The sequence below is a fragment of the Lontra canadensis genome, unplaced genomic scaffold (assembly GCF_010015895.1).
Source record: "Lontra canadensis isolate GAN:19392208 unplaced genomic scaffold, GSC_riverotter_1.0 scaffold14, whole genome shotgun sequence".
Classification (NCBI taxonomy): domain Eukaryota; kingdom Metazoa; phylum Chordata; class Mammalia; order Carnivora; family Mustelidae; genus Lontra; species Lontra canadensis.
The window spans coordinates 26,316,631-26,343,328 of NW_022631008.1; the positions used below are offsets into that span (position 1 = coordinate 26,316,631).

The following is a 26,698-nucleotide window of genomic DNA, read 5'->3' on the forward strand; positions in this document are numbered from 1 at the left end:
ATTGTAATAGCATTGTATAGTGGCAGATAGTAACTCCATATGTGGTAAGGTTAGCATAATGTATACTGAATGCTGTACACCTGAAATTAAAGTAGCACTGTCAACTATATTCAAAAAAGTTTAAATAAAGAATTCTTAAAATTTTAAAATTCACATAGAAAACTCATAAACATCCAAAAATAGGTCCAGGCTGAGAACCATTCTAGGCCAAGCGAAAGACATCACTTAAGGAGGTGAAATGAGTTGTTCAAGAAGCCGGGTTAGGAACAGAATCTATTTGTGTACATGCATGTTTTATCAAACTCTACTGTTTCTTCATATTAAGATGTATTATACAACCTGCACTTTAAAAAACCATTCTAACAATTCACTATTCATGGACTGAGCAAAATTTCACATAAGAGGAGAAACAAAATGATTCTTTCACAAACCAAAACAGATGAACACTGTTTTTTCCTAATTTTAAAGAGTAGGAAACACATCAGTTATTTATCATGGATGATAACAAGCCCACCAACAGACTCCTTCTGTACTTGATTTAACCCAAAATATGGAAAATTTTACCCCTTCCCCACTATCTTTCCTTCATGTTTTCTTTGTTTATCTCCACACACATAATTCCAAATACTGACTATCTCTTTCTGGATATCCCCATGAATAAAACCTTAAAATAACAAGCCCCAAACTAAAGTCATTATTTTTCCCCAGCAAAAACCTAGCTCTTTATTTCTTATATTAATTAACAGCCCCATCAAAGTATAGCCTAGTTAGATAGAATCTTCTTTGACTCCTTTCAATCTTAACAAATCTAATCTGTATAAGAACATCTATTCAATTCCCAGGAGATCATCTGTTGGTATCCAACTGTTGGTATTTTCCTCAAAATTTTTGAAAAACTTCCAAAATTTTTGTATAAATTTCTATTTCCATATCCTCACAAACATGTGGGCTTTCTAATACCCATGTTACACTCTGTAAAATATGCCATAATTTATCTGACATTCTCCTAATTCTGGACATTTTGGTTACTTCTAAATTTTTATTATAATAAATAATACTTGATAAACTTACATTATATAAGTCCTTATACAAGTTCCTGGTTATTTTCTTGAAGTATGAAAAATTCAAGACTTTTAAATATTTATTTCCAAATTGCTTCCAATAAAATTATAACATTTTGGGGGCACCTGGGTGGCTCAGTCAGTTAAGCCACTGCCTTTGGCTCAGGTCATGATCCCAGGGTCCTGGGATCGAGCCCCACATCGGGCTCCTTGCTGAACCAGGAGCCTGCTTCTCCCCTGCCTGTGCTTATTCTCTTCCTCTCTCCCTCCTCTCTCTGTCAAATAAATAAAAATCTTTAAAAAAATTTTAAAAAATGATTCCATTTTCATTTTTACCACACATGAAACTATTTTAACACTTTTTCAACTCCATTATTTATTGTCTATAAGACCTCTTATATTTCAGTTTCTTTACCTTAAAGTAGGGAGAATAAGACCACCTAACTCAAGGGTATTTTATGGAAGTTAAAATGGTTGTTACATTAAGAGTTTTCAGAAAAGTCCTTGGCACTCCTGGACAACCAACAGGTTAAAAAAAGAAATCAAAAGGAAAATCAGAAAATATCTGCAGACAAAAATGAAAACACAACATATCAAACTTATGGGATGTAGCAAAAGCAGTTCTAAGAGGGAATCTGACAGTGGTAAATGCCTACATTAAGGAAAAAAGAAAGATTTCAAATAAATAACCTTAATTTATACTTCAAGGAATTAAAGAACATGCTAAGCCCAAAGTTAGAAGGAAGAAAATAATAAAGCTTAGAGCAGAAATAAATGAAATAGGGAAAGACAACAGAAAAAAAAAAACAACAATGAAATTATGAGTTGGTTTTTGAAAAGATAAAACTGAGAAAACTTTAGCTAGACTAACCAAGAAAAAAGAGAAGACTCAAATAAACAAATCATAACTGAAAGAGAAGACATCACAATCGATACCAGAAATATGAATTTCATATTCAGCTACAAAGAACAATTATACACCAACAAATTAGATAACCTAGAAAAAATGGGTAAATGCCTAGAAATATACAACCTATGACATTATTAGGAAGAAACAGAAAATACAAACAAACCAGTAAGGAGATCAAATCAGTAATCGAAAACCTCCCAAAAAAGAAAAGTCCAGGACCAGATGGTTTCACTGGTGATTTCTACCAAACACTGATTTTTAAAAACTTTTTAAAAAGATTTTATTTATGTATTAGAGAGAGAGAGAGAGAGAGAGAGAACATGAGCAGGGAGAGGATCAGAGAGAGAAGCAGACTCCCCACGAGCAGGGAGCCTGATGCAGGACTTGATCCCAGGGCTCTGGGATTATGACCTGAGCGGAAGGCAGTCAGTCAGTCAACCAAATAAGCCACATAAGTGCTCCTCTACCAAACATTTAAAGAAGAATTAAAGCCAATCCTTCTTAAACTCTTCCTAAATATTGAAGAGTAAATAATACTCCCAAACTGTTATGAAGCCAGCATTAACCTTATCAAAGCCAGATAGACTACAAGAAAACTATAGGCTGGGGTGCCTGGGTGGCTTAGTCAGTTAATTGTCTGCCTTTGGCTCAGGTCATGATCCCAGAGTCCTGGGATTGAGTCCAGCACCGGGGCTCCCTACTCAGTGGGGATTCTGCTTCTTCCTCCCCACTTCATGCTCTCTCTCTCAAATAAATAAAATCTTAAAAAAAAAAAAAAACTAATAAATTCAATAAAGTTGCAGAATCAAATTAATATACCAAAAATCAGTTGTATTTCTATACAGAAACAACAAACCATCTGAGAAAGAACTAAAAGAAACAACCCTATATATGATAGCATCAAAAACAGTAAAATTCTTAGTAATAAATTTAACCAGGGAGGTGAAAGATCTGTATGATGAAAATCATAAGACACTGATGCGAGAAACTAAAGACACAAATAAATGGGAAACTACAGATTCAATGCAATCCCCATCAAAATTCTAATGGCATTTTTCACAAGAATAGAAAAAGCAACCTAATATTTGTACGAAGCCACAAAAGACCCCAAGAACCAAAGCAATACTGAAGAACAAAAAAGATGGAAGCATCACATTTACTGGTTTTAAACAACACTGGGAAGCTATAATAATTAAAACAGTATTGTACTGGCATGAAAATAAAAACACAGGTCAATGGAACAGAAGTGAGAGACAAGAAATAAACAATGCATACGTGGTCAGTTAATACCTGACAAGGAAGCCAAGAATTCTCAATAGGGAAAAGATAGTCCTTTCAATAAACAGTGCTGGGAAAACTGGATATTCACATGAAAGAAAATGAAACTGGACCCCTATCTTACACCACTCACAAAAATTAACTCAAAATGTATTAAAGTTAAGTTTAAGTATAAGAACAAAACCCATAAAACTCTTAGAAGAAAACATAGGGAAAAATCTCCTTAACATAGCTCTTGTCAATGAGTTTATGAATATGATACCATGAACACAAGGAACAAAAGCAAAAATAAACAAATGTGACTACAGCAAACTAATACACTTCTGCACAGATAAAGAAAAAATCGACAAAATCAAGAGGCAACCTACAGAATGGAAAAAAAATATTTGCAAACCATTTAAATGATAAGGGGTCACTATCCAAAACACATAAGGAGCTTACACAACTCAACAGCAAAAACCACTAACAATCCAATTAAAAAACAGGAAGAGGAATGAATAGACAAACATTTTTCTAAGACAATATACAAATGGCCAATGGGTACATGAAGATGCTCAACATCACTAATCTCAGGGAAATGCAGATCGAATTCATAATGAGGTATCACCTCACCTATGTCTGAATGGCTATTACTAAAATACAAGAGATAACAAGTGCTGGTGAGGATAAGAAGAAAAGGGAAACCTTGTGCATTGCTGGTGGGTTTATAAAATGGCACAGCTACTACAAGAACCAGTATGGAAGTTGCTCAAAAAAAAAAAAAAATCAAAAATACAATTACAATATGATGCAGCAATCTCACTTCTGGGTATATATTCTCCAAAATGCAATCACTAGATTGAAGATATATCTGCATCCCTATGTTCACTGCAGCATTATTCACAATAGCCAAGACATGGAAACAACCAAAGTGGCCACTGGGGGTGAATGGATAAAAAAGTTGTGGTAAATACATACAATGAAATTTTATTCAGCCATAAAAAATGACATCCTGCCACTTACAACAACAGGCTGAACCCTGAGGGCATTATACTAAGTAAAATAAGTCAGAGAATGAAAAATACAGTATGATCTCACTTATATGTGAAATCTAAAAAAGCTGAACTAAAAACAAAATAAAAATTAAAAAGCTGAACTCACAGAAAACAGAGCAGAATGGTGCTTGTTAGGGGCCGGGGGTTGGGAGAAATGAGGAAATGTTAGACAAAGGGTACAAAGTTACAGCATAAGACAAGTAAGTTCTGGGAATGTAATTACAGGATGACTACAGTTAACAATATTGTATTATATACTTAAAAACTGCTAAAAGAATAGATCTTAAATGTGCTCACAACAAAAAATGGTAATTATGTGACATCAAGGGTGTGCTATTGTGAACATTTCACAATATATGTATTTCAAATTATCACATTGTTATATATTACTTACATATCAAGAAAGCTTAGAGGGGAGTCCCTGTTACATGGTCAGTGCACAGTAAACATTACTACTATTGTAATTTCTTACCAACATTAATCACTAAGAGAGAGAATTGACAGTACTCTATGGTTAATTTTTTCAAAGATTTATTTAAAGATAATATGTGTGAGTGAGAGAGAGTGGGGGGGGGTGGAGAGAGAATATCTCAAGCAGACTGCTCTGAGCATGGAGCCCCACCTAGGATTCAATCTCACAACCGTGAGATGCTGACCTGAGTGGAAGCCAAAACTTGGTGCTCAACCGACTGAGCCACAGAGTCACCCCTCTTTGACTCAGAGAGAGAAGCAGACTCCCCATGAGCAGGAAGCCTGATGCAGGAAAAACGATACAGAAGCAACATCAGAGAGCAAAGAAGATACTGACCCACATCTTTTCCAAGTTTAATATATGTGGGATTTATGAATATAGGTAGCACTCTCACACAAGAGGGTACGGATGAAACTAATTTTAGGGACTAGCTAGTTATCAGTTAAGGCAAGGAGAATGAAGGTTTAAGTTTGGATAAGAGGACAAAAATAACTATACACAGGGAAGTCTGCAAGTAACAGAAGCAGAAGCTCTCTGGAGCACAGTGGAAGGATTTGGGAAAGATGGAGAAATGGGTCAAATGAGGAACTGTTCAAAGCAGTGTAAGATGTGAGTTCAGAGGATAACAGAAAACAAAGGCAGCTTGTACTTCTGCCAGCTGACTCAGAAAAACAGTCAGATGAAACATAATGGAATTATTTCTAGGTCTTTTGAAAAGAATATGGGCATTCTCTTTGGTTTATGCTATGGTCCTAAAGGTGTCAAGAGACGATGCTATGGCATGCAAAAGTAAATATGCTTTCAAACTTTACCACATACTGTCCTACAGCTAATTACTGGCATTGGAGGGATAATCCTCTCACTCAGACTTCCAGTTCAGATGCTTCCTTCATTATAACATGCTGACATTTTCTCCTAAATTTCATTCCTGAATTTGCAACTAATTACTTGGAAAAAATAATCATATATAGTTTAATTTTTCTTTAGTTGCATTTACTATTTGCTATGAAAAAGGTGATTTGCTATTTTCCTGACCACTCGTTAGTCTCATGAGATCTTCACATAACTTTTTATCTTGGCATTTCACTACAGAGAGGAGTGTTTTGGCATTTCAAACCTGGGCATTTCAACATCTACTTCTCTTCCTGAACATTTTTAAAAATACAAAATAAAACTAGTACCAACATTAATTCCCACTCTTAATAGTTTTCAATTCAGAAAACCCAGCTATTTTTAAGACTCATAAGCTGGAACATATATTGGAAGCCAAGAAATTCATCTTTCATTTTTGTAGATGAACAAATTTACCTGAAACAGTTAAGAAACTTGTCTGAGTTATCAACAAAATTGGCAGCAGGCTATGATTATCTGGTTTCCAGATTTTTAACCTACTCTTCTTCTCTTAATCTGTTTTAAAATGCATTTTAAAATCCATGTTTATTTATTTTAAAGATTTTATTTATTTATTTGACAGATAGAGATCACAAGTAGGCAGAGAGGCAGGCAGAGGGAGACGGGAGGAGGAAGCAGGCTCTCCACGGAGCAGAGAGCCCAACGCGGGGCTCGATCCCAGGACCCTGAGATCACAACCTGTGCCGAAGGCAGAGGCTTTATTTTAACCCACTGAGCCACCCAGGGGACCCTATTTATTTTTTCAATTTTATTTTATTTTATTTTTTCAGTGTTCCAAGATTGTTTATGGACCACACCCAGTGCTCCCTGCAATATGTGTGCTCCTTAATACCCACCACTAGGCTCATGCATCCCCCCCACCCTCCCTTCCAAAACCCTATTTCTCAGAATCCACAGTCTCTCATGCTTTGTCTCCCCCTCCAATTTCTTTTTCTTTCCTTCTCCTATAAAATCCATTTTTAAAATGCATTTTTAAAATCCATTTTATAGGGGCACCTGGATGGCTCAGTGGGTTAAAGCCTCTGCCTTCGGCTTGGGTCATGATCCCAGGGTCCTGGGATCGAGCCCCACATCTGGCTCTCTGCTCAGCAGGGAGCCTGCTTCCTCCTCTCTCTTTCTGCCTGCCTCTCTGCCTACTTGTGATCTGTATCTGTCAAATAAATAAATAAAATCTTAAAAAAATTTTTTTAAATCCATTTTATATTCTTGAGAAAACAGTTTCCCAAATTTCACAATACCTTAAAATTTTTCCAGTGGTTATTTTGAAGTTCCCCAATTCTCAGATGACTACCTCCTTAAATAATTACTTCCCACATTATGTATGATGATCAAAATTTGGTGGCAAAAGAGATACAAAAGAAGTAAAATACCTTACCACCCAAAAGCTTACAAGATAATGAGGAATCAATGATATATGCCAAAAACTTAAAAGTATTAAAATTGAACATATGGATGACTAAGGTTTAAAAGTAGGATAAAACACATTATTGGGTGATCAAAGAGAATGAAATCAAAACAAGCTAAAGAGGTTAAGGCAAGACAATAGTGATAATAGACCTGTGTACTATATTTCACTGCTAACCCCATGTAGCTAACTTAAAAATAAATAAATAATTTAAAAATCAGTTCTTCAATCCACTAGCCACATATGACAACACAGCTACAGAACATTACACCATTACTGCAGAAAGGTCTGTTGGATAGCACTGAAGCCCAAAATGGATAAAATGGTAAGAAGATAGGTTAAGTCAAGCATAAGGAAAGAAATATAAGGAAACTTGACTGAAATGTACATGGAGATGGAAACACAAGATAAAAAATGCCATCAAATTGTAGATTTTGAACTTTTGGATATTTAAGGAAGAACACATGATTCTTCTTAAGGAGTAAAAGATCACAAACATTCGATTTTAGAGAATTTTAAAGAGATTTTACTGTTTCTTCTGGACTAAATGTGAAAGGATGAGGCAGTAAACCAGTGGATCAAATATGTGGTATATATATATACATATGTATGTACAGCTTTAGTAAGTATCGCTAAATGGTTTCCCAAAGTGTTTGAACCAATTTATACCCCCACCAGCAATTTATCATAATTCCAGCAATTTGACATCCCTGCTAACACTTGGTATTATACACTAATAATTTTTTAAAGATTTATTTATTTTAGAGAGAGAGAAAGTGAGTGGAGGGCAAGTTGGGGGAGAAAATCTTCAAGCAGACTCCCTGCTGAGTGTGGAGCCTGACACTAGCCTCCATCCTGCAACCCAAGATACCATGATCTGAGCCAAAACCAAGAGTTGGATGCTCAACTGAGACACCCAGGTGCCCCTAAACTTTAATAATTTGATGACCCAAGCAAGACTAACCACATTTTATTCTGAAGTTTCATCTAATCTATCAAAGATTTTAATATCTAAAGTCTTTTGCCATTAATTATTATAATAAAATATTAAATGTATTATTCTTGATTAAATCTTTTCTGTGAAGTAAACAATCAATACATAAAACCTCTCCATGCTACAGAAACACTATTCCCTACATTCTGTAAGGATTTCTGTAAACTCAAGAATTTTATGATTGGTCTAACTAATAACAAGATCAACAAAATGCACAAAGCTACACTAAGTCATCTATTATATGAATTTAATTAAAAATTGAGGTTTTAAAATATTAAATTTATATTTATAGACATACATTGAGTGACAATATTAATCACAATTTTGAGTCAAGAACTTGTGAAACTTACAAAATCACCTCTTCTATCATATTCAATTCTTAGTTACATCCTCACTTTTGTAGTGTTTTCTCTCTTGACAGGTGAGAGAATACAAATATTATTAACCTTTTAGTTATCCCGACTTGGACATAGAAATGCTATGCTGAATCAAATCAAGGAGAATAATCAATCTGCATTCTATTTGAGTCTCACAATCATCCATTTGCAATTATTTATTATTACTATCATTACTATTACTTTTGGTCTTTTGTCCTATTTTTAGGAAAAAATATATAAACTTTAATGAGGTATAACTGAGGCTTGATATACTACATGTAGTAGACAGAACTCTACGATGGCCCCCAAATCTGCCCCTAGTGCTACTTCTATGATTGTTACATTGCATGTTAAGAGAGATTTTGAAGATGTAATTATAGCCATTAATCAGCTAACTTAGTATAGGGAGATTAAATGTTGTGGGCTTACTCTAATCGCATGAGCCCTTTAAAAGCAGAGTTTTTTCCAACTGATAGCAGAAGAGGAAGTCTGATTCAAAGCATGAAGGAGATTCACTGTGCCATGGCTAGCTTGAAGAGGGAGGGGGCCACTTGAAAGGACCTGAGTGTGGCCTCCAGGAGCTAAGAGCGACCTGACAGGCAGGAATAAAACAGGAACCTGAACTCTATAACGGCAGGAAATGGATTCTGACAACCTCAATGAGCTTAAATTAAACTGATGTTTCTCCCCAAAGTCTCCAGAAAGGAACATAATTCAATTTACACCCTGATTTTGGCCTTGTGAGACACCCTAAGCAGAAAAATAGACATGCCCAGCCAGATTTCTGACCTATGAAACTGTTAGATAATAGTGGTTGTTTTAATCTGCTAAATTTCTGGTAATTCATTAAGCAGCAACAGAAAACTAATACACTGTACATAAAGTATACAGTTTGATCAGTTTTAAAACAGTTTTAACACAGTTTAACACTGTGAAATCACCAGTCACCCCTTTAATTTTGTGTCCCTTTGTAATACTTCCCTCTACCCATATCCACAAGCAATCGCTGACTTCCCTTCTGTCACTAGATTTATTTGCTTGTTGTAGAAGTCTATAAAAATGGAACTATAAAGTTTTTTTTGCCTGCCTTTTCATTCAGCCTAATTATTTTGATATTCATCAGTGTTGTCCCATGTATCAATAATCCACTCATTTTATTGAATAATATTTCATTGTATGGATAAATAGTTTGTTCATCTGTTGATGGACATTAGGATTATCTTCAGTTTAAAGTTACTGCAAGAAAAGTTACTATGAGCATTTTGTATAAGGTTGTGTGTGGCCATGTATTTTTGTTTTTCATGGGTAATACACCTAAGTTCATTTTAAGGACCTGGGGTGAGAGGGAGGTGGGAGAAGAATTAAGGGTACTTCTGAAATGAAAAATGAGAGGGATCCTTTTGACTTCCAAAAGTAAATTTCAGGAGAAGTTGTGACCTCTCCTGTATCTGAAGAAATGTTCAAGAAGTGAGAGTCTATAAACTGGTTGAATAATAGCAAAGAAGATGAGTTGATAGGCAAAGACTTAAGTCCCTTCTTTCTAAATTCCACTTTTCCCCTCCAACATATTTTTCAGTGTTTTGATTCTGTTGTTTATATGCCTAATAAATTATAGTATCATATAGATTACATTTAATGCATTTCAATGCACTATTACAAAGATGTCTGCATTCCAGATTTCTCATTTACTATGATGAGCAATATTACTTATCTTCTATGAATAGGCTATATTACAGAAGAACCATGGCACAGCCTTAACATAACCACAGTGTAAGGACGCATTTTAGCAAGAACCTAGCCCATATGGAAAGACCTCAGTTAATTTTTTTTGCAATTAAAAGCAAATAAAGAAAAGGGATCCAAAACAAAACATGCAATGAGGGGACTTGATTACCACCACCTGAACTTAATAAATCCAGAGTTTATTGTTAGGCAATTCTGAAAGAATAAAAATAAGTGGTGAAATTCAGAATTCTGTCTCATAGACATATCTGAAGTGATTACAGGGAACTTATGTGAGTATATTTCAGAAAACTAATTCAAAATGTTTTTGAAGAATAAAAGTGATGTCAACACATCAAGAATGATCAGACATGTAAGAAAATTTTTCTTCTTTTTTAGGGACAGGTCCTAGAACATAGGAAATAAATTCTACTTTACTTCCCCTATTTTTTCCACAATGACTCTTCTGTGAGAGTCCACTCTGACCTAATCACATTTTTGCTTTTTTCATTGTATAGTATTCTCATGTAAAGCAAGATATAAACTAAGATATTGCCAGGAAGACAGCATATTTCTTCTTCAAAAGCCATAAAATAAAGACAGAAGTACAGTGACTACCCCCTAACTTTATGAAGCCAGTGTTACACTAAAACAAAAAGCAGAAAATAACATTTCAAGAAAACTACATACCAGTATCTCTCATAAACACTGATGCAAAAATCCTTAATAAAATTAGCAAAGTGAATTCAACAATGTATAAAAAATACACCACAACCAAGTGGGATTCATTCCAGTTACAAAAGGCTGATTCAATATTCAAAATTCAATTAGTGACTTTTACATGAATGGTCATAGCAGCTGTATTTGTAGCCAAAATCTGAAAACAACCCAAATGTCCATCAACAGATGAATGAATAGCAAACTGTTATCCATTGGAATAGTGTTTATACAACAAAATAGCATTCAGTAATAAAATGAACTAATTATGGGGGCGCCTGGGTGGCTCAGATTAAGCCTCTGCCTTCGGCTCAGGTCATGGTCTCAGGGTCCTGGGATGGAGCCCCACGTTGGTCTCTCTGCTTCCTCCTCTCTCTCTGTCTACTTGTGATCTCTGTCAAATAAATAAATAAACTCTTTAAAAAAAATAAATTACTAAAAAAAAAACCCCAAACAATTACTGTAATCCGTCACATCTACATCCATCACATCTACAAGCTAAAGAAAAATCACTTGATTACATCAGTAGATACAGAAAAAAATTTTTGACAAAATCCAGTACCCATTCATGATAAACTCAGCAAACTAGGAACAGAAGGTAACTTGCTCAACTTGACAAAGAACATCTACATAAAACCTATAGCTCACATCACACTTAATGGTAAGAAACTAGAAGCTTTCCTGCCAAGATCAGGACAAAGGAAAAGATGTCCTCTCTCATTACCTTATACTGAAAGTGTTAGCTAATGCAATTAAGACAAAAAAAGAAAAAATTATACGATCGAGAAGGAAGAAATAAAACTGTCTTCATTCATAGATGACACAACTGTTTACATAGAAAATACAAAAGAATCAACAAAAAAAACCCTCCCAGATAATAAGCTATTATAGCAAGGTTCCAGGATATAAGGTTAATATACAAAACTCAAATTGTTTTTCTATATATCAACAATAAGCAATTAAAATGTGAAATTAAAAGCACACTGACATTAGCACCCCAAAACCCAAAATACTTAGGTATAAATCTAACAAAATACACATAAGATCTGTAGGAGGAACTACAAAATTCTGATTTTGAAAAAATCTAAGAACTAAGTAAATGGAGAAAAATTTCAATGCTCATCGATAGGAAGACTCAATGCTGTCAAACATCACTTCTTGCCAGCTTGATCTTTAGATTCAATGCAAATCCTAATAAAAACTTAGCACATTACTTAATGACTATTGACAAACTGATTATAAAGTTTACACGGAAAGGCAAGAGAACCAGAAAAACCAATGCAATACTGAAGAACAAAGTTAGAGAACTGAAATATCTGACTTCAAAATTTACTATAAAGCTACAGTAATCAAGACAGTGTGGTACTGATGTCAGAACAGACAAACAGATCAGTGGAACAAACAAAGAACCCAGAAACAGATTCACATAAATACATGATTTTGACAAAGGAGTAGAAGCAATACAATAGAGCAATGATAGTCTTTCACTAAATGATGCTGGAATAATTGAACATCCTCATGCATTAAAAAAAAAAGGTAAATACAACCTTTTTAAAAAAAGATTTTATTTATTCATTTATTTGAGAGAGACAGAGACAGCGAGAGAGCACAAACCAGGAGAAGAGGGAGAAGCAGGCTCTGCACTGAGCAGGGAGCCTGACATGGTGCTTGGTCCCAGGACCCTGAGATTATGACCTGAGCCAAAGGCAAATGCTTGACCAACTGAGCCACCCGGGCACCTCTAGACACAGACTTTATACCCTTCACAAAAATTAACTCCAAATGGGTTGCAGACCTATATGTAAAATGTAAAACCATAAAACTCCTAGAAGATAACACAGAAGAAAATCTAGATACCTGTGAGTTTGGCAATAACTTTTTAGATATAACACCAGATCCATAAAAAATAATAAACTAGACTTTACAAAATTAAAAAACTTCTGCTCTGTGAAAGCCATTGTCAAGAAAACGAGAAGACAAGCCATAGACTGGGAGAAGATACTCACAAAACACTGAAAAAGGACTGTTATCCAAACTATACAGATAACTGTTAAAACTCAACAGAAGAAAGCAAACTAGTGAAAAACTGGGCAAAAGACCTAAACAATTCCAAAAAAAGATACACAGATAGCAAATCAACATATGCAAAGATGCAAAACATCGGAAGTCAACAGAGAAGTGCAAATTAAAATGAGATACTACTACATACCTATTAGAACAGCCCAAACCTGAAACAATGACAAAATCCAAATGCTGATGAGAATGTGGAAGAACAGGAAATCTCTTTGTTGGAGACGATGCACACTGATACAGCCACTCTGCGTGACAGTTTGGCAGTTTCTTACAAAACTAAACAAACCCTGACCATATAACCTAGCAATCACATCCAATGAGTTGAAACCTTAAGTCCACATAAAAACCTGCACATAGATGTTTATAGCAATTATAGCTTTATTCGTAATTGCAAAACTTGGAAGGAACCAAGCTGTCCTCCAATAGGTGAGTGGCTAGACAGACATGGTATATCCAAATAGAATATTAATGCTAAAAAGAAATGAGCTAACAAGGCATGAAGAGATATGGAGGAAACCTAAATGTGTATTACTAAGAGAAAGAAGCCAATCTGAAAAGGCTGAAGGAAAAAAAAAAATCAGTGGTTGTCAAGGGTTAGGGAGGAAAGCAGAGGTGAACAGGCAGAGCACAGAGGATTTTTAGAGCATTCTGTATCATACTAAAATGGTGGATACAAGTTATCATTCATTTGTCAAATCTACAGAATATATAACACCAAGAGTGAACCTTAAAGTAAATTATGGACTCCAAGTCATAACAATGTGTCCGTGTAGGTTCACTGACTGTAACAAATGTGCCACTGTGGTGCAGGATGTTAAGAAGTTAGATAGCGGGGGAGGAGATACACATGTGACCTGAAGGCGAATGTGGGAAGTCTCTGTACTTTGTGCTCAATTTTGCTGTAATCCTAAAACTGCTCTAAAAAAATAAATTTTAAGTCATAAAAAAATGTGAATGTATGTAATGCCATGCAACTGTACACTTTCAAAATGGTTAAAATGATAAATTTTGTTACGTATACTTTACCACCATTTTCAAAAAGTCGTAAGAGGGTTCTAGCCACATTAGGAACCAAGAAGATATTTTACTTAGATGTCTGTTTCCTCTCCATCTCTTCTTACTCAAACTACTGTCTTAGTCCATCTGAGCTTCTGTAAAAAAATAACACATACTGGTCGGCTTATAAACAACAGAAATTTATTTCTCAGAGTTCTGGAAACTCAGAAGTCTAATATCAATGCAGATCAAGGCTGTCCGAGACCAAGATGTCTGATCAGAGCCCCCCTTCCTAATCTATAGAATCTATAGATGGTTGTACTCTTACTGTGTCTTCACATGATGGAAAAAGCAAGGGAGCTTTTATTTTTTAAAAATTATCATTTAATGGAGCGCCTGGGTGGCTCAGTGGGTTAAAGCCTCTGCCTCCGGCTCAGGTCATGATCCCAGGGTCCTGGGATCGAGCCCCGCATCTGGCTCTCTGCTTAGCAGGGAGCCTGCTTCCTCTTCTCTCTCTGCCTGCCTCTCTGCCTACTTGTGATCTCTGTCTGTCAAATAAGTAAATAAAATCTTTTAAAAAATTATCATTTAAGTCTCCTTTAAGGCAATTTTTTTTTTTTTAACAACTTCCTTCTGGCTTAGACCTTCTATAGCATTGCTCATTCAAAGTATGGTCCTAAAACTAGCAGCAGTAACATTAACATCACCCAGGAACGTGTAAACTATAGAATTTTAGTCCCACCCTGGAGCTTCTGATCAGAATCTGCTTTTTAACAAGATCCCCAGGTAATCAGGATGCATGGTAAAGTTTGGGTACAGTATTCTAGAAGACTTAGCACGCCTCTATTTCTTCTTGTAGGTTCCTCACAAGGGGCATGAATTCTAGAAATAAAGAAATAAAGGGAGCAAGGTACAAAAGTCAAATGGATAGGCCAAGGTTTTATCAAAGGAATAGGGATACAGTAATGCAAAATTAGATATATGGGGTATAGTTGGAAAAAAAGAAACATTCATGAGAAAAATAGGTGATATACCAAGCCAAGCTGCTCATTTGGTCATTTCTGTGATCTACCACAGACCTACATACTGGGTATTATGTTAAGGTCTTTTAGAGAAATGAAACTCTTACTTTGTGTCAGGAACTTTGCTAAATGCTATATACATGTAGATGTACAAGTTTTTATGTATTTAACCATCATATTAAGTCATTACAAAGTCCTTAGGGGAGAGAGAGGCTATTCCTACTTTACATGAAGGGAAATTGAAGTTTAGGAAGCTAGTAACTAGTCCAAAATACTTATTTATACACAGCTGAATCAAAATTAGAAATCAGGTTCAATGTCCCCCCCCCCCACTGTATCCCTATTTGTCTGGAAACTGATTACAAGATCCTAGTGGTTGTATAAAACACTCTCTCCTGGCACAACACTCTTTGCCACTGTAGGGCCTTTGTATGCACAGTTTCCCCTTAGCATTGCTGGCTCCTTTTCATTTCTCAAGGCTCAGAAAGCCTTTCCTAATTCCTCTTAAATAGATCCCCTTGTTATCCTATTATAGTGTCCTATTTATTTCCTTCATAGCATGTTTTCAATTTATAAATGTGTATTTACTTGTTTAATGTATTTTTCCTACTAGGCTATAAAGTCCTCCCTTAGAGTAGAAACTATGTTTCATTCATTACTGTCCCAATACTTAGCATACTGCTTGTTACATAGTAAGTATTCAATAAGTATTTTAAAAACAGGCAATGTTTACTTTCTGTATGGCACCATATTGGTTTATTCTCCAAGAGCAGAGAGTAAAAGAAGGGACAAAACTAAATTCACCACAGGGAATTAAAATGAGAAAGTCTCCAGGGTCAACACCCAACCTGAAAAGAAAATTTATTACCTAAAAATGTGTACCTGTTACCATCACCTAAATTATTAATTGGCAAATAAAACCTAGTTCCAATGTGCCTGGAGTATCTAGGATAAGCATCTTGCTACTTAGAAACACAGGGATAATCATATCACTGCTAGTGTGACTTTGTGACTTCACAATAGGCTTTCCACTTTTCCTATTTCACTATAAGAGCATTTACCAGGTTAAATACGAGGTTGTTGAAACATACAGAAATGAAATTTATATAGTAATTCCCAAACACAGCATAGTGTAGTTCCAAAGACAGGATCACACTGTTTCTAGTAAAAAAGCAGTAACTGTGTTGAAACAGATTTTTAAATAATGGTTGTTTTCAGGCCGTTGAAAAGAGAGAATTTCTAAGGTCAGTTATTTTAAAGGGGACTAACATATCTGTATGGCATGTAAATCAGTATAATGAACTAAATTTAAATAGGTCATTAATTTAAAAATTTTTTTCAAATAGTAGCTGGCATCAAACAAAGTGTTCCAAATATATTCAGAAACAACAAACCTATCTCTTAATTTTGTGAAAGAACATTTACTTCTGCTTTTTATATAATCAATACGTTTCTTGAAGGAAATTTGGGAAATATTCACATACCTAAAAATAAAAATCATCTCAAATCCCAGGAAGCAGAGAACAGTTAACATCTTATTCAACAAATAACCATAGTTCAGACTTACTACAGTATTAAGTAGATACACTCCGAAAGAGAATCTAATTCTATATATTCTGTGCCTATTCATTTTCAGATTTTTGTTCATGCCATTCCCTCCTCAATGAACGAACCCAATGTTAATCTACTCACCTTTAAGACTGAGAGCTATTTAACATCTCTGAGCATCTGTTTTACAAGATTTTTGTGGGATTTACAGGCTTCCAATTATAAGTGAATAAATCATAGAACTAGGGAATATAGTCAATGTAGGTCATATTGTAATAACATCGGATGGTAACAGATGGTAACTACACTTGTGGGTAAGCATAATGTACAGAGTTGCTGAATTGCTGTTGTTCGCCTGAAACTAATGTAACATGGTGTGTCAACTCTACTTCAATTAAAATAATAATAATGATACACATAAAGAGCTTAGTACAGTAGGTGCTATACAAATAATAGTCACTGTTATGGCTAAATGTCACCTCTTTGGTCGGACTTCCACAGATTATTTCAGTCCTTTACTATTTGTATGTCACTTACATTATGGTTCCTCATCATGGGCCAACATAGGTCTTATCTCCCTTACTAGGATCTGAGATGATCTGCGCAGTTCCCAAGTCTCCCACATTTTTAGTGTATATAGAAACTTATGGTCAATTCAATATATTTTTTCAAACTTTACCTGTAAATCATTAAACTGACAGACAGAGATGAGTAATAAGTCTCAGTTTCTGCCCTCACATAGCTTATAACCTTGTAGTTGAAAAAGAGAGGTCATTTAGTGTAAATGACTCTAGATCCACAAACTCTTTTTCTGAAACCCTTGTGGACTAATGTGTTTCAGAATTTAGAATTTCTCAAATTTTAGAAAGGTAATACAATATATATACTCCTATTAACCTCTCAGCAAGGTTTAGGTCAGTACCATATGATCAAACTTTATTGTTTATATAATAAAATGTATGAACATTTATATTAACTGGTATAAATGAAGACTACAAATAGCCTCACATCAGTTCAGGTAAGGTTTTATCACTGTATGTTTCTAACTGCTGCTATAACAAATTACCACAAACTTAGTGGCTTCAACAATACAAATTTACTATCTTACAGTTTTGGAAGTCAGACATCTCCCTGAGCTAAAGCCAAGATGTCTACAGGGCTGGGTTCTTTCTAGAAAATCTATGAGAGAATCTGTTCTTTGTCCCTTCCAGTCTCTAAAGGCTGTCAGTGTTCCTTGGATCCTGGCCTTCTTTCATCTTCAGAGCAGTTATCTCATCACACTGACCTCGGCTTCTGCTATCACATCTCCTTCTCTGACTCTCTTGCTTCTTTCTTTCCCTGATTATATTGAGCCTGTCTTAATAATCCAGGCTAATCTCCCCATTCTAAGATTCTTAATTAAATCACCTCTGCAAAGTCCCTTTTGTCAAGTAAGGCAGCACAGTCACAGGCTCCAGGGATTAGGACGCAGACATCTTTGAGGGTGCGTTACCCTGTACACCACAGCCACCAAGTAAGTTAAAAAAAAAAAAAAATACTCCCAGCCTTCAGAGTCTTTTGGACTTCAGAAATACAGATAAGGAATTTGGGGCCTGTACAAGGGAACGTAAGGGCAGTGATAAAAGAAAAGCACAGGATAATTGTAAAAACATAATGAACAGAGAGACCACAACCATTAAAAGCTTCATGAAATAGATAGCATTTGATGAGAGCCTTCAAAGATGCAAAGGACTAGGGGCGCCTGGGTGGCTCAGTGGGTTGAGCCACTGCCTTCGGCTCAGGTCATGATCTCAGGGTCCTGGGATCGAGTCCCACATCGGGCTCTCTGCTCAGCAGGAAGCCTGCTTCCCTTTCTCTCTCTCTGCCTGCCTCTCTGCCTACTTGTGATCTCTCTCTGTCAAATAAATAAATAAAATCTTAAAAAAAAAAAAAGATGGAAAGGACTGTGACAAATGAACACAGGAAAACCTTACAAAAGGTAATTTTCAGACATAATTGCTCCCCAAAACAGCAAATTCAGAGAAAACTACCCTTGAAAAATGCAGAGGTTAGAGGTGCTAAGCCCCTGTACTGTCGAAAACCCACCTGTAATGTTTAACTACTCCAAACTTAACCATTAATATTCTATTGTTGACCAGATGCCTTACCAAAATATAGTCGATTAACACATACATTGTATGTTATTATGTATCATATACTGTATTCTTAGTGTAAGCTAGAGAAAAAAATGAAAAAATCATTAGAAAGAGAAAACATATTTACAGTATACTGTAAAAAAAAAATACATATATAAGTGAACCTATGCAGTTCAAAACCCATGTTGTTCAAGAATCGCCCATACAGTACACACTGAAGGAAGAAAGAGAATTGCAGTTTGACTAAACTGTATCAAGTTAAATTAAAAGAGTAATTAAAGAAAGTTGAAGTACAGATACAATAGGTTATGTTGCTTGTCAGGATGAAGAGTTTGTCCTTAATCCTGGAGAGAGTGAGTAGTTAGTTAGAAATATTCTGAACAGAGAAATGACATGATATGATTGGTATTACCCTGGAGAAAGATTAATTTGGCAGGATTGATTCAAAATGGAAAAAGGAGAAGAGTAGCAGACCAGTGACTAATCTGAAGAAGTCCTAAGTATCTTAAGTAGGGTGGTTGAGAAGCAGGATAAGATAACTAAAATTCCCAAGACAGTTTCATCAACATGATTTTTAGTAAAAGTAGCTACCAATTCTAGTGCTGCATGTCAGGTACTATTCTAAATGCTTTCTATCTCACAAAAGAGTATGAAAGAATTTAACTCCACTTTATAGATGAGAAGATTAAGACACAGAAAGTATAAGTAATCCTACAATGAGGAAGTAGCATGGCTAGGATTTGAATCAGGTAGCTATGACTTCAAAACTTAAAGGAATATGAATGCAAAATGACATAATGTTAACCTGAAAACTGGATAAATTAATTTGTGAAAAACTCACCATTCCACCTGACAAAACAGTAAGTTAGAAATGTATACTATAAACTATAAAACAAACACTAAAATATCACAGGAGTTGATAACTATTAAGCCAACAAAGGAGACAAAATGGAATCATTAAGGAAGCAGTAAAAAAAAAAAACAAAACCCAAAACTACTCAATCTAAGAAAAGACAAACAAGGAGATATATAGGATTGATGAAGAGTCAAGACAGCAAGAAAACAAATAACAAAATGATAGATTTAAACTCTATTATATCAATAATCACATTACCCATAGATTATCTGAACATGCCAATAAAAAGGTAGAGATTGTGAGACTGGATTAAAAAAGAGTAAGGCCCATCCATATACCGTTTACAAGAAATCTGCTTTAAATACGAAGGTACCGATAGGTTAAATAAAAGTAAAAGAATGGAGGATGACATTTCATGCTAATGCTAATGAATAAAAAGCTGGAGCAACTACATTAACATCAGACGAAAAGTCAAATAATATTACTAGAAATAAAGAGGATCATTTGTAATAATAAAAATCAATTCATCAAAAAGACACACAAATCTAAAATATTTATGCAACTTTGGAGGCACCTGGTGGCTCAGTCGGTTGCACATCCAACTTGGTTTTAGCAACCCTCATGGTCTCGGGATGGGATCGGGCCCCACATTCAGTTCTGCATTTGGTGTGGAGTCTGTTTGTCTCTCTCCTGCTCCTCCCCCTGCTCTCTCTCTCTCAAATAAATAAAATCTTTAAAAATTAATAAAAATAGCCTTAAAGTACAGCAAAAATAGAACTTCAAGGAAAAAAAGTGCACAGCTGTAGTCAGAAATGTCAACATCTTTTTCAATAACTGATAAAACAAGTAGACAGAAAATAAGAATATAGAGGTTGAAGAACACCATCAACCAACTAGACCTAATTGAAATTTTTATAATATTTATTTTAGAGAGAGAGCATGTGAGAGAAAGAGCACAAGCAGGTGGGCGGGGCAGAAAGAAAGGGAGACTGAGGGGGGCTCCATCCCAGGACCCCAGGATCATGACCTGAGTGGAAAACAGATGCTTAACCAACTGAGCCATCCAGGTACCCCAACCTACTTGAACTTTATAGAATGTCCTATTTCAAAACAGCAGATACATGTTCCTTCAAATGTACAAGTACCATTTACCAAGAGAGACCATATTCTGTAATGTAAAACATGTAAGAATAATTTTTAAGGATTCAAGTCCTACAAAATGTGTTTTCTGACCAGTCTGATTAGAAATCAGTAACAGAAAGATACCTGGAAAATAAAAAAATATGTGGAAACTAGAAAACATATTTCTACATAATCCCAAATCAAAGAAGAAATAAAATGAAAAAAGTTATTTTGAACTAACTGAAAATGGAAACCACATATTAAAATTTGAAGGAAGAAACTAAAATAGTGCACACAGGGGGAATTTAGCACTCAAGTGTCTATATTAGCAAAGAAGTCTCAAATGAAAGGCCTCAACTACATTCATCTCAAGAAACTAGAAAAAATAGAGTAAATTAACCTCAAAATAAACAGAAGAGAGGAAATAACAAAGATGAGAGCAGAAATCAATGGAACAGAAACAGAAAAACAATGGAAGAAAAAAAAATGAAACCACAAGCTGGTTCTTTGAGAACATCAGTAAAACTGACAATTAGCCAGACTGATCAGGGAAGAAAAAAAAAAAAAAGATACAAATTGCCAATATCCGGAATGAGCAGTGTGATAACTATATCATATATAACTACAGAGATTCTATAGATATTAAAGAATAGTTAAGGAGGGGCGTCTGACCGGCTCAGTCCCAAGAACATGCAACCCTTTATCTCATCAGGGTCATGAGTTCAAGCCCCACCCACTCAAGTGTAAATCAAGATTACTTAAATAAATATTTTTTTAGGGGCGCCTGGGTGGCTCAGTGGGTTAAAGCCTCTGCCTTCGGCTCAGGTCATGATCCCAGAGTGCTGGAATCGAGCTCCGCATCGGGCTCTCTGCTCAGCGGGGAGCCTGCTTCCTCCTCTCTCTCTGCCGCTTCTCTGTGATCTCTGTCAAATAAATAAATAAAATCTTAAAAAAAAATTATAAATATTTTTTTAAAAAGAATAGTTAGGGAATGTTATAAACAACCTATCCTAATAAATTCAACATCTTCAGTGAAATGAAAAAATTCCTTGAAACAACTACTAAAACTCACTCGAGAAGAAACAAGTAACTTACATAGCCCATTGAAAAAAGAAAATACTAGCGAAGAATTTATACTACTGGACTTCATACTTATTATAAAAATAGCCCCATATATATATATATATATATATATATATGCTCAATTAATTTTTCCATCAAAAAAAACTTTTATCTTTACCTCACACCATACACAAATGGGTTGCAGACCTAAATGTAGAATATAAAATGATAAAACTTCTTAGAAAAAAAACAAAATCTTTGTGACCTTAGGTTAGGTAAAGATTTCCTACATATAACACCAAAAGCACAATCTATAAAATGAATCACTAGTAAACTAGAATCCATCAAAATTAAGAACTTCTGCTCTTTGAAAGATACTGTTAAGAGAATGGAAAAACAATGCACAGATTAAGAGAAAATATTTGCAAATCACTGATCTGATGAAGTACATGCATTCAGAATAAAAATCTCTGCACATTCAATTAGAAAACAACCCAATAAATAAATAACCAAAGATTTGAACACATAATTTACAAAAGAAAACATACAGATGACACATGAAAAGATGGATCAAGATCATTAGTCATTAGGGAAATGCAAATTCAAGCCACAATGAGATACCACTACAAACGTATTAAGATGGCTAAAAGCAGAATGGTAAGGATGTAGAGCAACTGAACTCATAAATTGCTTGTAGAAAAACGGCACAGTTGGGGACCTGGGTGGTTCCGCTGATTAAGCCTCTGACTTCGGCTCAGATCATGATTTCAGGGTCCTGGGATCAGCCTGCACGGGGCTCTGCACTCAGCAGGGTGTCTGCTTCTCCCTCTGCCTCTGCCCCTGCCCTTCTCCCTGACTTGTGCTTGCTCTCTCTCTCTCTCTCTCAAATCTAAAATCCAAGAAAATAAATAGATAAATATAAAACGGCACAATCACTTGGAAAAACACTTTGGGACTTTCTTATAAAGAAATGCCTACTATATAACCCAGCCATTCCACTTCTATTCATTTACTCAGGAAAAATTAAAGCACATGTCCAAATAATGACTTCTACATGAATGGTCATAGCAGCTGTATTTGTAGCCAAAACCTGAAAACAACCCAAATGTCCATCAACAGATGAATGAATAGCAAACTGTTATTCACTGAAATAGTGTTTATACAATAAAATAGCATTCAGTAATAAAATGAACTAATTATGGGGGTGCCTGGGTGGCTCAGATTAAGCCTCTGCCTTCGGCTCAGGTCATGGTCTCAGGGTCTTGGGATGGAGCCCCACACTGGGCTCTCTGCTCAGCAGGGAGCCTGCTTCCCCCTCTCTCTGCCTGCCTCTGCCTACTTGTGATCTCTGTCAAATAAATAAAATCTTTAAAAAAAAAAAAGAACTAATTATGGATGATACAACTTGTGTGAATTTTAAAATCATTATGTTGAGCAAAAGGAGCCAAAGAAAAGACTATACACTACATTATTCCATTCATATAAAGTTCAAGAAAAATGCAAGCTAACTTATAGTGACAGAAAGTAGATTAGCAGTTGCCAAGGGTGAAGGTTAGGTTTGGTGGGGTTGGTGAGGTTGGTGGAAGGTGTAGGGAGAGGTAGGATGCAGAAAATATAAAGGAAGACTAGGAAATCTGGGAGGATTCATTATCTTATGATGGTTTCAATAAAGTATCCATAAGTCAAAACTTATCCAATTGTGTAATTGTATGTCAATTATATTTCAATAAAGCTATCAAAAATCCACTTAATCAAATAGCATTTATTAACTATTTATTCCAATATAGTCAATACTCATATCACGCTATACAATGCTTTTAAACAAAAAAATAGATGATGTAAACTTACAATAGTAATATTAGACATCAACTTCAATGTACAAGAGGATATGGTTGTTCATAAAAATTTTTCTGGAAATATGCAAGCAAAAAATCTTAAGGACTAAAAAATCTTAAGGACTAACAAAATCGGACAGGCTCAGATATATCAGTGAGCTTTGCTATCCTCTGTCCACATACAACAGTCCTACTGAATTGAAAGTAAATACAGTAATCACCATGGAAAACTAGTAAGAGTAAAACTTTAACAATTCCCACCCCATCACTTAAAATAATCCACACAACTATAAAATAGAAGATGAACTGGATTACTAGAAATTTATAATTTGTCTATGTCAAAATCAAATATTTTTTCACAGAAACCATTTCATATGGTGACAAAGTTCCAGACCAGTTCCCAAATCTTATTTAAGCAGTAAGGGATTAATTAGCCTCTCCTTCTTCTGCATCACTGTTTTTCCCTCTACTGGATCACTGCCATCAACATAGAGACATGCTATAAGTTCATTGTTCTGTAAAAAAGATCAAAAACAAAAACAGACCTCTCTTGGTCCCATTTCTCCCTCTAGCAACTTTAACCCCTCTCCCATTTCTCTGGGCTCCTTTATGGCAATATTCCTTGAGCTCTCAGATTCTCTCCACTAATTCTTACTTAAATCTGTCCCATGCTTTCATTCCCAGCAGCGTACCAAACCACTCACCACGATTAGTGATCTGCTCTAATTCTCAGGCCTCTTCTCACTCAACCTATTAACTACATCTGACACAGGTGTTCACTCCTTGAAAACGCTTTTTAAATCGGGCTTTCTGGAAACTTCAATTCCTGGCTTGCTTCCTACCACCTTCTCATCTTCTGTACGTCTAAATCTTACTTACTAAGATACTTACTAAGTACTTCAGGCAGGACTTAGTCCCTAGACCTATTTTCTTATTTTTATTTACACTCACTTCATTACTGATTTCATATTACATTTTCTTAAAGTGAGATATATCTATATTTAACTTGAAGAATTTGTACGCTTTACTGTCATCCCCAAATAAACTATAGATATAGCTATCATTATTTGCAGATGCAGCTATCTATAAAAACAGATTCAAATAGAAACAAAAATCTTAAGTAGAGTAAGTGACTTAATTTTCAATAAGTCATCACCATCTTTCTTTAGTTTTACTTATAACAGATAGGGAGTTACTTTAAAATTAAAAATAAAGTTAAATTAATGAGTACCAAAACAAATAATTTATATTCAGTCTAGTCATTTATTAAATTAGAAACACTTAAATATTACACTAAATATTTCATTAAAAACGTCAATCATGGCCTTATATACAGTCCTAGTCCTGTGGGCCTATAACATAACAATAACATCCTATATTAATATAGACTTGTTTCAAAAGCCCTTTTACAACAATCATCTCATTTTACCCTACAAAAGACTCCACAAGGATATTTCAGTAAATACTGTTTTAACCAGCAGTTTCTGCTCCTAATATGACCTCTCACATAACAGTAAGACTTTAAATGAGTGAATTTAATGAATTTAAAATTAGTTGGAGAATCTTAAATCCATCCCCACCACAAGGAATATATATTAAAATTCATGCTCAAAGGATGGCAGGTCATTAATGTCATCTTTCTGTATTTAGTATAACATTACAAAAAGGAAATTTACATTTTCTTTTTAATGCTAATGAATGAAACTAAGTCCTTTATAGAAAAATCGGTAGAGATATGCTTTATTTCATTTACTTCCATGACTAGACTGACAATGAAAATATGATTTTTATGATATTAACACTGACTGACGAAGATTTAAGGTACATGAATGTTGGTTAGCTGCCTCTATTCCAATGAAAAAGATTTACTTTAGCAAGCAAGAAGTAGAATGCATTTGTAATTGAGCACTCACTAGTAGTCCATGACTCCTTTCCTCCCTCCAAGATTTCCACCTCAGATGACATGGCATGTACTGCTTGCCAACCCCAAATCAAGTGTTAGAAGCATGTAGACTAAAGCAAGGCTTTCCAAAGCATACACTCTTCTCTTGAGGGCTCCATTGTTAGTACTTCCAGACCTGAGGATTGAGGAGTGAGCACCTTCCCTTCTACAAACTATATGAAGTGTCTGTGTACACATTCTTACACAGTTCTACCTCCAAGACCTCCATTTCTGAAATGTTCCTGATTTAAATAGTCTATCCTACCTCTTCAATTCCTCATTATAAATTTTTAACCTTAGACGGTCCTTGTAATCCTTTCACACTCCTCTGTTTTCAAAACCGTCAATAACTTTTTGGCTTTGCTTCCCCCTCCTACCTCACGAGCATTTCAGATGCCTCTTCAAAGGAAAAGGGCCCCAGACCACAAGACCTTACCTTCTGGTCCCAAAAAACCGCCGTATCAGAATGTAACATATTATATACCTTCTGACCACATCTTCAGCATTTCTCTTCTGGTTCTCCTTTTAATTCTTACCTTGTAAATCCTAAGTCAGGAGTTTTGTTACACCCCATTCCTCTCCACTCTCTTCTTCATAAATCCATCTGTTTTCAAATCTTGAACTATCACCTCAAAATTACTTATACAAATGACCCCAACATCCCTATAAATATTTAATCTGTGCTATCAGTCTACCAGTCAATACCACAAGAATGTCTCATTAATCCAAATTCAACACATCCACATTCAAAGTCATTTTCCATGACTCTTCAAAAAGAAAATGTACTCATTCTTTGGACTTCTCTATTTCCGGTTAGCAGCACTGAATCACTTAGAATATGAGATCACCTTTAAATTAAAGCCAAGTACTAGATTCCTTACTAATCAATTTGCTAATCCTTTGATTGTGTAGGAATTATTGGCAAAAATAACTGCAAGCTCATCAAAGGAATATGATATAGTCATTTTCATTTAATTCCTTTGATGGTACACTAATTTGGAACACTATTTTTATGCTGTGCATGGCTTAAACTCTGGAACCAATCTCCAACACATACCTCCAGTTTTATAACCTAACAAGTAAATCAAAATAATTCCATTTTTCCCCTACATCTAGAGAAAGCTTGAGTCAAGCATAAGCATTACGAGAATGGGCAATTAAATTTTAGCTACTACTGAAAGATTCTGCAGCTTAAAGCTTAAGTTTGTACCTCATAAAAATTAGA

General features: G+C 35.2%; 1 protein-coding gene across 5 annotated transcripts in view; it reads right to left on the minus strand.

Annotated features, from left to right (window-relative positions):
• WASF1 (WASP family member 1) overlaps positions 1-26,698 on the minus strand; it is a 60,247-nt gene that overhangs the window by 22,250 nt on the left and 11,299 nt on the right. Inside the window, exon 1 of one of the 5 annotated variants that reach the window (XM_032858308.1) lies at positions 13,982-14,058. The exons of the other annotated variants lie outside the window; for them this stretch is intronic. The gene's annotated coding sequence lies outside the window, so the exon portion shown is untranslated. Of the gene's footprint in view, positions 1-13,981; positions 14,059-26,698 lie in introns of those variants that run through there. 5 annotated transcript variants of the gene reach the window in all.